Source organism: Macaca nemestrina, chromosome 13 (assembly GCF_043159975.1).
Source record: "Macaca nemestrina isolate mMacNem1 chromosome 13, mMacNem.hap1, whole genome shotgun sequence".
Classification (NCBI taxonomy): domain Eukaryota; kingdom Metazoa; phylum Chordata; class Mammalia; order Primates; family Cercopithecidae; genus Macaca; species Macaca nemestrina.
In genome coordinates, this window is record NC_092137.1 from 24,383,424 (window position 1) to 24,396,335 (window position 12,912).

At 43.1% G+C, this 12,912-nt stretch overlaps 1 protein-coding gene and 1 long non-coding RNA gene across 2 annotated transcripts in view; one reads left to right on the top strand and one right to left on the bottom strand.

Moving 5' to 3' along the window:
• The window catches only part of LOC139357790 (WW domain-binding protein 11-like), a 94,748-nt gene that overhangs the window by 7,000 nt on the left and 74,836 nt on the right, over positions 1-12,912 (bottom strand). Inside the window, exon 2 of the mRNA XM_071076297.1 lies at positions 7,274-7,334. The gene's annotated coding sequence lies outside the window, so the exon portion shown is untranslated. The remainder of the gene's footprint in view (positions 1-7,273; positions 7,335-12,912) is intronic.
• The window catches only part of LOC105479815 (uncharacterized), a 42,050-nt gene continuing 35,047 nt past the window's right edge, over positions 5,910-12,912 (top strand). The window contains exon 1 of the long non-coding RNA XR_986086.3: positions 5,910-6,361. This is a non-coding gene — a long non-coding RNA (uncharacterized lncRNA). The remainder of the gene's footprint in view (positions 6,362-12,912) is intronic.

The window sequence follows — 12,912 nt, forward strand, 5'->3', positions numbered from 1 at the left end:
CTGGGATTACAGGCGTGAGCCACCGCCCCCAGCCGAGAATTTTTCAACTCTATGCATGAACATGGAAATTTCAGAAACACAGTGAATTACAAAAAGAACATTCAGAAAGAAAGCCACACATAGACACGTCATAGGGAAACAAACCAAAGACAAAGAGAAAATAGTAAGAGCAGCCATAGGCAAAAAGACAGTTTATCGTCAAAGAAACTGTAGTTAGGCTGGGCACAGTGGCTCTCACCTGTAATCCCAGAACTTCGGGAGGCCAAGGCAGGTGGATCACTTGAGGCCAGGAGTTTGAGACCAGCCTGGCCAATATGGTGAAACCCCGTCTCTACCAAAAGTACAAAAATTAGCCAGGTGTGGTGGCGCGTGCCTGTGGTCCCAGCTACTCAGGAGGCTGCAGCATGGGAATTGCTTGAACCCGAGAGGCAGACGTTACAGTGAGTCAAGATAGAGCCACTCACTTCAGCCTAGTGATAGAGTGAGCCTCTGTCTAAAAAAAAAAAAAAAGCCATAGTTTGACTGACTACTGTCTCAGCAGCAATTATGGAAGCCAAAAGATTAAGGATTGATACCTTGAAAATGCTAAAGTAAATAACTGCCAACCTAGAATTATGTACCCAGTGAAAATATCACTGAAACACCACGTGAAAACAGCTTCAACTCAGTAATTAAATCTTTTCCATTCTGAGACCTGCCGCAGGTGCAAATCTGTGTGGACTGCTTTTCTTTTTCTCACTCTGCTCCTCTTTGACCCACACGGCTAAGTGCTCTGTGCTAGTAACTCTGCAGGGAGCCGGGATAGACGCAAGAGCAGGAGCGGTAGGAAAGCAAGAAGAGGGGTGGAAGAAAGTTCTTACTTGGCTCACATTTTTGTAAGATGGCTTCACATTCTCCAGGGCTAGTGAATGTTTAAAACAAGCTCTCAGCTGGGTGTGGGGGCTCACGCCTGTAATCCCAGCATTTTGGGAGGCCAAGGCAGGCGGATCACCTGAGGTCGGGAGTTCAAGACCAGCCTGACCAACATGGAGAAACCCCGTCTCTATGAAAAGTACAAAATTAGCCAGGCATGGTGGCACACGCCTATAATTCCAGCTACTCGGGAGGCTGAGGCAGGAGAATCGCTTGAATGCAAGGGGACGGAGGTTGAGGTGAGCGGAGATTGTGCCATTGCACTCCAACCTGGGTGACAAGAGCAAAACTCCATCTCAAAAACAAAACAAAACCAAACAGCTCTCTTGTGGTCATTCCTACATGATTCAAAATTCTTCAAGAATACCTACTGGGTTGTTACTTTAAAAAAATTAATTTGTAAGAGTTCTGACTGGACGCGGTGGCTCACACCTGTAATCCCAGTGCTTTGGAAGGCTGAGGCAGGCAGGTCACTTGAGATCAGGAGTTGGAGACCAGCCTGCCAACATGATGAAACCCCACCTCTACTAAAAACACAAAAATTAGCCAGGTGTGGTGGCGTATGCCTGTGATCCCAGCTACTTGGGAGGCTGAGGCGGGAGAATCACTTGAATCCAGGAGGCGGAGGTTAGTGAGCCGAGACGACACCACTGCACTCCAGCCTGGCAATGGAGTGAGATCCTGTCTCAAAAATAAATAAATATATAAAAATAATTAAAGTTAATTCGTAAGAGTTCTTTATGTAGTTTAAAGTTCTTTCTCAAGAATATTTGATATAAATGTAATTTCCCATTCCATGGCTTACCTTTCTATCTTCTTCATGGTGTTTTGTGATGGACAGAAGTTATTAATTTTATTTATTTATTTATTTATTTTTGAGATGGAGTCTTGCTCTGTCGCCCAGGCTGGAGTGCAGTGGCGCGATCTTGGCTCACTGCAACCTCTGCCTCCTGGGTTCAAGCAATTCTTCTGCCTCAGCCTCCTGTGTAGCTGGGATTACAGGCACGTGCCACCATGCCTGACTAATTTTTTTTCGTATTTTTAGTAGAGACGGGGTTTCACCACGTTAGCCAGGGTGGTCTCCATCTCCTGACCTCCTGATCCGCCCACCTCGGCCTCCCAAAGGGCTAGGATTACAGGCGTGAGCCACCACGCCTGGCCAGAGTTATTAATTTTAATGTGGCTTAGTTTATCATTCTTTTCCTTTACAGTTAGTGGAAATTTTTCCTACTTGAGAAGAAAGTCCTTCTGGTCACTCTTTAATAACACATGAGTCTTTTTTCCTCATTAGTTTAAAAATCCAAATTTAATCATATAATATTGAACAGATCTTGGCAGTCTAACCAATCGCCATAACCCACCTTTTCCCTGTTAACAAAGCAGAATTGATGAGAGAGGGGATTAGGAGAAATGTATACACTAAAAACAAAGAGTGTTTGGCCAAAGGTACCCACACTTGATGCACTGAATCAGAATTCTTGGATTGGAGCTTAGATGTGTATAATTTTTGTTTTGTTTTGTTTGTTTTTGAGACAGAATCTCGCTCTGTCACCCAGGCTGGAGTGCAATGGCAGGATCTTGGCTCACTGCAACCTCCACCTCCCAGGTTCAAGCAATTCTCCTGACTTAGCCTCCCTAGTAGGTGGAATTACAGGTATGCGCCATCACACCTGGCTAATTTTTTTTTTTTTTTTTTTTTTGGGATGGAGTCTCTGTTGCCCAGGCTGGAGTGTAGTGGCTCGATCTCTGCTCACTACATCCTCCGCCTCCCAGGTTCAGGCGATTCTCCTGCCTCAGCCTCCTGAGTAGCTGGGATTATAGGCACACACCACCATGCCCAGTTAATTTTTTTGTTTGTTTGTTTTTAGTAGAGACAGGGTTTCAGCTTGTTGATCAGGCTGGTCTCGAACTCTTGACCTCGTGATCCGCCCACCTCCGCCTCCCAAAGTGTTAGGGTTACAGGCCACTGCGCCTGGCCAATTTTTGTATTTTTAATAGTGATGGGGTTTTACCATGTTGGTCAGGCTGGTCTCGAACTCCTGACCTCAGGTGATTCTCCTACCTCAGCTTCCCACAGTGCTAGGATTACAGGCATGAGCCACCATGCCTGGCCAGATGTGTGTAATTTTTAAATGCTCCCCAGATGATTCAGCTGTACCTTTTATTTTAATTTAATTTAATTAATTTTTTGTTTTTGAGACAGGGTCTCACTCTGTAGCCCAGGCTAGAGTGCAGTGGTGTGATCATGGCTCACATGGTGCTTCGACCTCTTGGGCTCAAGCTATCCTCCCACCTCAGCCTCCCAAGGAGCTGGGACCACAGGTGTGCACCACCAGGCCCAGCTAATTAAAAACAAAAAACAAACAAACAAAAAACTTGTAGAGATGGAGTCTCACTGTGTCTAGTCTCAAACTCTTGGGCTCAAACTCTTGGGCTCAAGGGATCTTCCTACTTCAGCCTCCCAAAGTGCTGAGATTACAGGCATGAGCCACTGCATCCAGCTTCAGTTATATCTTGATAAAGACTAAGAAAAACAATCAAAACAAAACAAAAACTCAAGTGTCTAGAATGTCATGGAAGGAAGGAGAGAGTTTCAAGCAGAAGTTGGAAAACAGGCTTAGATGTAGCAGAGAGTTCAAGGAGGAAAAAGATTATGAAAAATTGTTGGAGTCGGCTTGAATCTTCAAAGTCATTGGTAAAGTAAGAATGCTTTTAGTACAAAGGTGGGGTATAGAATTTGGGTTAGATAGGGAGTAGGCAATTAGAACAGTGGTCCTGAACCTTTTTTTTTTTTTTTTTTTTTGAGATGGAGTCTAGCTCTGTCGCCCAGTGGAGTGCAGTGGTGCTATCTCGGCTCACTGCAAGTTTCACGCCATTCTCCTGCCTCAGCCTCCCGAGTAGCTGGGACTACAGGCGCTGCCACCACGCCCGGCTAATTTTTTGTATTTTTAGTCGAGACGGGGTTTCACCGTGTTAGCCAGGATGGTCTACATCTCCTGACCTTGTGATCCGCCTGCCTCGGCCTCCCAAAGTGCTGGGATTACAGGTGTGAGCCACCGCGCCCGGCCGGTCCTGCACCTTTTTGGCACCTGAGTCCAGTTTGTGGAAGACAGTTTTTCCACGGAACGGGGGTGGGAGGGTGGGGGGTAGTTTTCGGATGAAACTGTTCCACCTCGGATCATCAGGCAGTTAGATTTTCATAAGGAGCGCAACCCAGATCCCTCGCTTGTGCAGATCACAATAAGGGTTTGTGCTCCTACGAGAATCTAACGCCACCACTGATCTGACAGGAGGCAGAGATGGCAAATCCATCTTCAAGGATGGATTTTGAAAGTTGGTCCTTTGTTTTAGGCTTTGTCAGGCAAATATATAGCCTCCAAAACTAGCATGTGGTATTTCGTATGGCAACCACAGATCAGAAATTTGAGGAGGAGCTACATCATGTAGGAACGACTTTGGTTGAAAGCAACAGAATATCCAACTAAAAGTGGCTCAACCCATATGATCCATAATATGCCACTTACTGTTCCATGGCCTGGGGGTTAGGGACCCCTGAGTTAGAAGGCAAAAAAATGTGTATGTATCAAATATTTAAGGAGAGTAGATGGCATTAAAAACAGTTTTGCAGACTGGGTGTGGTGGCTCACTCCTGTAATCCCAGCACTTTGGGAGCCCGAGGCAGGCAGATCACTTGAGGTCAGGAGTTCCAGACCAGCCTGGCCAATATGGTGAAACCCTGTCCCTACTAAACAAACAAATAAACAAACAAACATTAGCTGGGCATGGTGGCGCATGCCTGTAATCCCAGACACTCAGGAGGCTGAGACACGAGAATCGCTGGAAACCAGGAGGCAGAGGTTGCAGTGAGCCAAGATCGCGCCACAGCACTCTAGCCTGGGTGAGAGAGAGAGAGACTCAGTCCCCCTCCGCCGCAAAAAACCTAAGAAACAAAAGAAAACAAAACAAAAAACCCAAAAAACAGATTTGCAGAATTAAGCACAAAAGATGTTTGTTTTCCAGTTTGAAGAACTGAGATACAAGAACATGCAATCCTTGAACTTTACAGTTGAGGGGAAGCTGAAAGATGACCTGGTTGGATTTTATGTGATATTTAAGCTTCCTTCACAAAGTCCTGTCTGGCTATTGATGCCTACATGCCTCTCGTGATGAGGCCTCCCTCTGCCCTCAGGAGCAGCCTGTTGTGTCTTTGCATGACTTCTGGTGAAAACTCTTCCTTATCATGAGCTCAACACTTTCCTCCTCAAATTCCACAGATTGTCATAGTTGAAGCAAGAGGACAGGTGTCAGCTGTGCGGGGATGTTATCTTACATACATTTATTTATGTATCTTAATACATTTATTTAATGGCTTTCTGAAGGAAATGATTAAAAGAATCTGGCTTGATATTTTTGTTAAAAAAAGAAAAACCACTAGCTCAAATTTAAACGAATAGGATAGTTTAAGAAATAGTTGTTCTTTAAGGATGGATTTTTGAAAGTTGGTCCTTTGTTTTAGCCTTTGCAAGGCAAATATATAACCTCTAACGTTAGTATGTGGTATTTTTATTTTCATTTTTATTTTTATTTAAGACGGAATCTCACTCTGTCACCCAGGCTGGAGTGCAGTGGCACAATCTAGGCTCACGGCAACCTCCATCTCCTGGGTTCAAGCGATTCTCTTGCCTCAGCTATTTTTGTATTTTTCGTAGAGACGGGGTTTCACCATGTTGGCCAGGCTGGTCTCGAACTCCTGACCTCAAGTGATCCGCCTGCTTCGGCCTCCCAAAGTGCCGGGATTACAGCGTGAGCCACCGGGCCCGGCCAGTATGTGGTATTCAGTATAGCAACCACAGATCAGAATTTGAGGAGGAGCTATATCATGTAGGAATGACTTTGGTTGACATCAACAGAATATCGAATTCGAAGTGGCCCAACCCATGTGACCCGTAATAAGCCACTTAGCAAAACGTCTGGAATCCCTGGGCTAGGCACAAATTTGAGGTTTCCACGGCTTTCCTCTTCTGACCACAAGGTGGAGCAGCTGCTCTAAACATTATGTCCTCAGGGGGCCACGATTAAGAAGGCAGGAAGGAGACTGGAGCAAAAGGGCTTTCTCTTAAGTCCCCCTAAACAAGAATTTAAACTGGGGCCCCCAGGAGACTTTTTCGGTCAGAATTTAATCACATATCCATCGCTAGACCGACAAAAGAAAAATTAGAGAACCATGGTTTACTTAGAACCTAAAGCTGGGCACATGGTTGCCTGATCAAAATAGGGCTTTTATTTATGTACTTAATTTTTTAGGCGAGAAAGAAGGGAAGTATAGCCATCGAGTAGGCTGCCAATAATGCCTGCCAGAAACGATCAGGAGAAATTATACGCTGAATCCACCAGGCCCTTTGTCTAAGAGCAGGACGTCGCCTCTTCAGAAACTGTTTTTCTTCTTGTGGTAATTATTAATTCTCTGCAGTGATTTAGAAGAATTCTTGTACTAAATGTCTTGCCATTAAAACTTTGACGAGTATAGAAACTGACAGTAAAACTATTTTTAAAAGTCATTCTGCTTCTAACCCAAACTTCTTACTCTACCTATTATTTTACCACGACGTGAGTTGTACGAATCACCTCCAATTTACATATTATGGAAGAGCCTTACATGGAAAAGAAGAAATCATTTTCAAAGAAATCATTTTCAAATTAGACATTCCATCTAGAACTGTCAGTAGCTGATTCCCATCACTGTCTTTTATTTCTTCATGCTTTTAGATGAGAGTAATCATATCTGCAGTAATTCCCAGGATAAAATTTTCTTTTTACAGCTCATTTTATGAAGTTTTTTTTTTATTTCAAAGAATAAAGCAATTATTCTTTCTTTTTGAAATTGCATATCGTCCAGAAACATTAATGATTCTTTCTTTTTGAAATTGCATATCAAGTTTAGAAATATTGACTTCTTTAATTTAAAATATTAATGTCAAATGATAGCTATAAACATCTATATTCTACCCTCTTTCTTTCAGTGTACTTCTTGTTCTTGGCAGATCCTCATTCCTACTGGATATCTGTTACACACCAATTATCTTAGGCTACAGCTGTTTATGACAGCTGTTCTCTCCACTGCCCACCAGGCAGCCACCCTTCTGTGGAAATCCCTGCCTCTGCCTCCCAAGTGGGGCTGCTTTGGCTAGGGCTTCACCCTTGGCTCAGGCACAGAGCTTCTGATCTAAATCAATCCAAAGCTTGCATTTCCAGCAAAAGCATCATTTCTTCTCATTGGCTATGAATGAGGCTTCCATTCATCAGTCATTTTTCCGGGGACTTCTGAGGGAAAGATTCTTTCTCTGTCCTGCTAGATTTTTACCTGAGGGAATGTGAGGCCCAAAGTTGCTGCAGCCATCTTGACATCTTGAGTGGGAGCCAGTCTGAGAACAGAGATGAGAAAGAGAGAGAGAGAGAGAGAAGCAGACCTTTATGATACATTTCAGCCTGTAAGCCTCTTATAGCAGCAAGCCCTATTTCCAAACTTTTCAGTTACATAATCAAGTAAATATCCTGTTTTGTTTAAGCATCTCTCTCTTCCCCTCTCACCTTCTGTCATGGGATGACACTGCAAGAAGGCCCTTGCAAGATGCTGACACCTTGATATTGGACTTCTTAGGCTTCAGAACTGTGAAAAATAAATTTCTTTTCTTTATAAGTTGCCTAGTCTCTGATATTCTCTTATAGCAGCACAAAATGGACTAAGACGAGCACAATAGACTGACCTGGCTGTGTGACTGCAATCTCTGGGCTTGGCTGAGGGCCATTTGTGCCTGGAATTGGAGGGCACTGTGAAGACATTGTCCATTTCAGAAAGGCTTTGTTCCTAAGTCAGTGCTGCTAGCCTTCTCCACAGTGACCTTTGCCACACTCCACCCCAAGTGTCCACATTCTTGTCAAAGGGTGAGAAATCTTTTGTGACTGGCCATGACATGCCATTGTAACACAGGTGGCCAACCAGTTTATACGCCTGTTTATCCCTTAAAACAGGTTGTTTATTTTCATGCACAATTGGAACTGTAAGTCAAACTCTGCTTCTTTATGGTGGTAAATGGCATGTTGATTATGCTAAAGAAAGATTATTATCATAAGTGAACACCTCTGTCTTGTATCACGGTGGTAGTACATCAGGGAAACCTGGTGGTCTGTTTTATTTATTTATTTATTTAAAAGACAGGATCTCATTCTGTCACCCAGGCTGGAGTGCAGTAGCACAATTGTAGCTCATTACTGTAACTCCTGCACTCAAACAATCCTCCCACCTCAATCTCTCAAGTAGCTGGGACTACAGGTGTGTACCACACACTCGGCTAATTTTTTTTTTTTTTTTTTTTGAGACAAAGAGTGTCTTCCTCTGTCGCCCAGGCTGGAGTGCAGTGGCACAATCTTGGCTCACTGCAACCTCTGCCTCCCGGGTTCAAGTGATTCTCCTGTCTTAGCCTCCTGAGTTGCTGGGATTACAGGCATACACCACCACACCCAGCTAATTTTTTTTTTGTATTTTTAATAGAGATGGGGTTTCACCATGTTGCCTAGGCTGGTCCTGAACTCCTGGACTCAGATGATCACCTGCCTCGGCCTCCCAAAGTGTTGGGATTACAGGCACCAGCCACTGCACCTGGCCTAATTTTTTTTTTTTTTTTTTTTTTTTTTTTTAGATTTTGTAGAGGCAGGGTCTTCCTATGTTGCCCAGGCTGGTCTTGAATTCTTGGCCTCAAGTAATCCTCCCACTTTGGCCTCCAAAGCACCAGGATTACTGATGGGAGCCACCATGCCTGGCCATATTTTATTTTTAATAGGAAATTTGTTCCCATGGCTGAAAGCTCAAAGGGTACAAATAAATGTTTGTGAAAACTTTCCTTCCCCCTCCTGTTCTCCAGGTGCCCAATTCTCTTCCCCAGAGCTAATCCATTTCATACTTTTGATGTAACCTCCCAGAGTGACTTTACATATTTAAGCAAACAATGAATTATATTGTTTGCCTCTACACTATGGACCTTCTGAGCCTTGCTCTTTTCACTGAAGAGATCTTGGATGTACTTGCATGTAGTACATAAACAGCTTCCTCATTCTTCTTGGTAGCGTCTTAGTATCCCACAATTTCATAATAGCATGATTTCATCAATGTCTATTGATGGACATTTCAGTTGCTTTGTATCTTTGGCTCTTGAAAATAATGCTACAATAAACAATCTTGTACATATGTCAATCTGTGCTTGGGTAAATATATTTTTGCAATAAATGACTAGATGTAAAGTTTTTGGGCCAAGGATATATGTGTTTGTATATTCTCACTTTCTTAGTTTAGTTTTTTTTTTTTTTTTTTTTTTAAGACAGTGTCTTGCTCTGTTGCCTAGGCTGGAATGTAGTGGCCCAATCTCGGCTCACTGCAACCTCCATCAACCGGGCTCAAGCGATTCTCCTCCCTCAGCCTGCCAAATAGCTGGAATAATAGGTGTGTGCCACCATGCCCCGCTAATTTTGTATTTTTTAGTAGAGACGGGGTTTCACCATGTTGGCCAGGCTGGTCTCGAATTCCTGACTTTAGGCGATCCGCCTGCCTTGGCCTCCCAAAGTGCTGAAATTACGCCAGGCTTAGGTTTTATTATACTTGAAAAAATAATGCCTACCATGGGAAGAAAATCCAAATAGAATCAAAGTGTATATATATAGGCCGGGCACGGTGGCTCACGCCTGTAATTCCAGCACTTTGGGAGGTCGAGGCGGGCGGATCACCTGAGGTTGGGATTTCAAGACCAGCCTGACCAACATGGAGAAACCCCATCTCTACTAAAACTACAAAATTAGCCAGGTGTGGTGGCACATGCCTGTAATCCCGGCTACTTGGGAGGCTGAGGCAGGACAATCGCTTGAACCTGGGAGGCAGAGGTTGCGGTGAGCCAAGATTGCACCATTGCTCTCCAGCATGGGCAACAAGAGTGAAACTCCGTCTCAAAAAAAAAAAAAAAAAGTATACATATATGCAGAGACAGTAAAAAGTAAGTCCTCTTACGCTTCAGTTTCCAGGCTCCCTCCCTAGAGGTAACTTTACCACTGTTTGTGTTTGTACTTCTAGAGATATGCATATACAAACATATACATATATGAATAAATATATGTCATCATTTGCCTTTGCTTAAAAGGTATATACTACACATACTATTCTGCACCTTGAGTTTTTAATTAATATGTCTGGAGTTTATTGCATACCAGTAAGTATAGATAAACTTCATCCTCTCGTTATCTTTTTTTTTTTTTTTTTTTTTTTTTTTTTTTGAGACGGAGTCTCATTCTGTTGCCATACTGGAGTGCAATGGCATGATCTCCACTCACTGCAACCTCCACCTTCTGGGTTCAAGTGATTCTCCTACCTCAGCCTCCCAAGTAGCTGGGACTACAGGCACACAACACCATGCCTGGCTAATTTTTGTATTTTTAGTACATACGGGGTTTCACTATGTTGGCCAGGCTGCTGTCAAACTCCTGACCTCGTGATCCTCCCGCCTCAGCCTCCCAAAGTGCCGGGATTACAGGCATGAGCCACCTCACCCAGCCATCCTCTCCTTATCTTTAAAGTCAATATGGAATTTATTTTGAAGAGACTAATATTAGTTTTTTCATAGAAAAATTAATGTATAGTTTACATAAAATGTATCATTTTTTACTGTACAATTCTGTAAGCTTTGACAAACAAATATATTCGATTTGTAATTTTTTTTTTTTTTTTTTAGAGACAGAGTCTCCCTCTGTTGCCCACGCTGGAGCTCAGTGACAGGATCTTGGCTCACTGCAACCTCTGCCTCCTGGATTCAAGTGATTCTCCTGCTTCAACCTCCCAAGTAGCTGGGATTACAGGCATGAGCCACCACCATGCCTGGCTAATTTTTGTATTTTTAGTAGAATTGGGGTTTCACCATGTTGATCAGGATGGTCTGGAACTCCTGACCTCAAGTGATCCACCTGCCTTGGCCTCCCAAAGTGCTAGGATTATAGGTCTGAGTCACCAAGCCTAGCCTGTGTATATTGTATTGTAATTTTGATGGACATTGCTAATTGCTGTCTTGAGAATTTGTATCAGTTCACACTCCCACCAGCAATGCATGAGTACCTGCTTTTCTGCAGTCTTGCCGATTTAGATGTGTCATAAAACTTTTTGATCTTACCAATCTGCAGGTAAAAGTGGAATTGCATCATTTACAATGTCATTTCTCTTAGGATAAAGCTGAGCATCTTTTCATTTTTATAAAATCTGCTCATGGCCAGGCGTGATGGCTCATGCCTGTAATCCCAGCACTTTGGGAGGCTGAGACAGGTGGATCACCTCAGGTCAGGAGTTCAAGACTAGCCTGGCCAACTGGGTGAAACCCTGTCTCTACTAAAAATACAAAAAATTAGTCGGGCGCAGTGGCAGACGCCTGTAATCCCAGCTGCTTGGGAGGCTGAGGCAGGAGAATCGCTTGAACCCAGGAGGCAGAGATTGTAGTGAGCCGAGATCATGCCATTGCACTCCAACCTGGGCAACTAGAGTGAAAATCCGTATTTAAAAAAAAAAAAAAAAAGAAGGCTGTGGTAGCTCACACCTGTAATCCCAGCACTTTGGGAGGCCAAGGCGGGTGGATCACAAGGTGAGGAGTTTGAGACCAGGCTGGCCACCATGGTGAAACCCCGTCTGTACTTCTGTATTAAAAATACGCACACACACACACACACACAAACACACACAAATTAGCTGGTCATGATGGTGCACGCCTGTAATCCCAGCTACTCGGGAGGCTGAGGCAGGAGGACTGCTTGAACCCGGAAAGCAGAGGTTGCAGTGAGCCGAGATCGTACCACTGCACTCCAGCCTGGATGACAGAGTGAGACTTGGTCTCGGAAAAAAAGAAAAAAAAAAATCTGCTTATATTTCCTTTTCTGGAAACGCTCCATACTTTTTTTTTTTTTGGCCCATTTTTCTGTTGTGGACTGGTCTTCATTTATAAGGACTCTCAATAGATTGGGAAATTTGCCCTTGTCTGTGATATGAATTGCAAAAATTTGGGAAACTCGATGTTCATAGAAACATCAAAGAAGAATTGTATTCCCTCCACAACTAATACATAAACCTTTCAACCGTTGGGAGAACCCTGCACATGCAAAGTTCCACTTCAAAAATGAGATTTGGCTTAGAAGGTTGTCATGCTTTGCAAAAAAAAAGCAAGTGTACACTATTGTTCTGAAACAAAGGAATGGATCTGTGCAATCAACAATATAGTTTTTGGATAACCTTTGAGGATTACAAGTTAATGTTATTATTACAAGTTTATTATAGGTAATATAACCAATTGGGTCTCTCTGATTAAAATGTCTAAATATCCCTTGGTTCATTGCAGGCACATGGAAAGTTGAAAAGTCATCTCTATGTGCTTTCTTGCTGCCATAACTTTCCAAGATTATTATATCACCTTAAAATAAAGAATAAGATCACGGCTTGGGTGATCTATCTTCAAAATGCATACATGATGTTCAACAGTGATATCTACATCTCAGAATGTGAAGGAGATGAGTTGGGACTTAAGAAAATAAAACATTATGGCCAGGCGCGGTGGCTCATACCTGTAATCCCAGCACTTTGGGAGGCCGAGGTGGGTGGATCACCTGAGGTCGGGAATTCGAGACCAGCCTGACCAACATGGAGAAACCCTGTCTCTACTAAAAATACAAAATTAGCCGGGCTTGGTGGCACATGCCTGTAACTCCAACTACTTGGGAGGCTGAGGCAGGAGGTTGCAGTGAGCCGAGATCATGCCATTTCAGTCCAACCTGGGCAATAAGAGTGAAACTCCATCTCAAAAAAAAAAAAAATATATATATATATATGTTATTTTTATATATATATGTTATATATATATATATATGTTATTTGGCCTCCAATACAGCAGAAGACAGTTTGTGAACCAAAAACTGGGTATAGAAAATTTT